This window comes from Dermacentor silvarum, chromosome 8 (assembly GCF_013339745.2).
Source record: "Dermacentor silvarum isolate Dsil-2018 chromosome 8, BIME_Dsil_1.4, whole genome shotgun sequence".
Lineage (NCBI taxonomy): Eukaryota > Metazoa > Arthropoda > Arachnida > Ixodida > Ixodidae > Dermacentor > Dermacentor silvarum.
In genome coordinates this window covers 184,896,757-184,899,007 of record NC_051161.1, presented here as the reverse complement: position 1 = coordinate 184,899,007, position 2,251 = coordinate 184,896,757, and positions in this window count along the sequence as shown.

Here is a 2,251-nt window from a genome sequence, read left to right as displayed (position 1 = left end):
AACACGGTCTCCGGCTGGGACTCGACGTAGCGTCGTCGAGATGTAGTGTCGGCTGTCGTTTCTCTGCTGGTTCTTTATGCGCAGGCGGGCGAGCTGTCGACCTTCTTCGGCACGCTGCAAATAGGTGGCAACGTCGAGATTTTCTTCGTCGGAGACATCCGGTAGCATGGCGTCAAGCATCGTTGCCGGTTTCCTTCCGTAGACCAGGTTGAACGGCGCCATGTTCGTCGTTTCTTGCACGGCCGTGTTGTATGCGAAGGTCATGTACGGAAGGATGGCATCCCACGTCTTGTGTTCGACGTCGACGTACATTGCCAGCATGTCGGCGATGGTCTTATTTATAGGCGCTCGGTGAGGCCATTCGTCTGCGGGTGGTAGGCGGTAGTCCGCGATGGCTTGTCTGGCTGTAGCGCAGGATGGCTTGAGTTAGTTCAGCCGTGAAGGCTGTACCTCTGTTGGTGATGAGGACTTATGGGGCACCGTGAAGCAGGAGGATGTTCTCAACGAACAATCGGGCTACCTCGGCCGCACTGCCTTTGGGCAAGGCTTTTGTTTCGGCGTAGCGGGTGAGGTAGTCCGTAGCTACGACGATCCATTTATTCGCGGACGTCGACGTCGGAAAAGGCCCCAGTAAGTCCATCCCGATCTGCTGGAACGGTCGGCGAGGTGGCTCGATCGGCTGTAGAAGTCCAGCTGGCCTTGTCGGCGGTGTTTTGCGTCGCTGACAGTCTCGGCATGTCCTTACGTAATGGGCGACGTCGGCAGAGAGGCGAGGCCAGTAGTATTTTTCTTCTATCCTCGCGAGCGTGCGGGAAAAACCGAGGTGTCCAGCCGTTGGGTCGTCATGGAGAGCTTGCAGAACCTCGGGACGCAATGCTGAGGGTACCACGAGGAGGTAGTGGCTCGGAGAGGCGAGAAGTTCTTCTTTAGAAGTATGTCGTTCTGCAAGAAAAACGACGCGAATCCTCGCCTGAAGACCTTCGGCACAATGCACGGTCCTTGCCTTCCAGGTAGCCTACAAGGCTCCTTAGGTCCGGGTCGGCTCGCTGTTGTTCGGCGAATTCGTCGGCACTGATGGGTCCCAAGAAAGTGTCGTCATCCTGGGTCGTCTTGTGGCGGCGGTTCGACGGTGGCGCGAGACAAACAATCGGCGTCAGAGTGATTTCGCCCGGACTTGTAAACGACGGTGATGTCGAATGCTTGAAGTCTCAGGCTCCAGCGTGCGAGGCGGCCTGAAGGATCCTTCAAGTTAGCTAGCCAACACAAGGCGTGGTGGTCGCTCACAACTTTAAAGGGCCTGCCATAGAGGTAGGGGCGAAACTTTGATGTAGCCCAGATGATGGCGAGGCACTCCTTTTCTGTTGTGGAATAATTTGCTTCCGCCTTCGATAGCGACCGGCTAGCGGTAACTTACAGCCCTTTCTAGTCCATCAATCCTCTCCACAAGCACGGCGCTGAGTCCTATACGCTGGTTACATCGGTGTGCACTTCGGTATCGGCGTTTTCGTAGAAATGTGCAAGTATTGGCGGCGATTGCAGGCGTCGCTTCAGTTCTTCAAATGCTTCGACTTGCGGCGTCTCCCACTTGAACTCCAAGTCGACTTTCGTGAGGTACGTCAGTGGCTCAGCGATCTGTGAAAAGTCCTTCACGAAGCGCCTGTAATAAGCGCGCAGTCCAAGAAATCTACGGACTGCCTTCTTGTCGGCGGGCGGAGGAAAGTCAGCGATGGCCGCAGTTTTCTGTGGGTCAGGGCAAACTCCAGACTTGTTGATGACGTGGCCCAAAAACAAAAGCTCCTCGTATGCGAAGCGGCCTTTTTCTGGCTTTCACGTGAGTCCGGAGGTTTTGATTGCTTGAAGAACTGTTTCAGGGCACCGCAGGTGTTCTTCAAAGCTTGAGGCAAACACAACGACGTCGTCCAAATAGACGAGGCAAGCCTGCCACTTCAATCCTGCCAGTACTGTATCCATGACCCGTTGGAAAGTCGCAGGTGCCGAGCAAAGACCTAACGGCATGACCTTGAACTCGAACAGTCCGTCTGGTGTTATAAAGGCAGTCTTCTCCCGGTCCCTCTCGTCGACTTCGATTTGCCAGCAGCCGGTTTTGAGGTCCATCGACGAAAAATACTTTGCGTTGTAGAGTCGATCCAAGGCGTCGTCAATCCGTGGGAGGGGGTATACGTCCTTCTTCGTGATCTTGTTGAGGCGACGATAATCGACGCAGAAACGTAGGGTTCCATCCTTCTTCTTC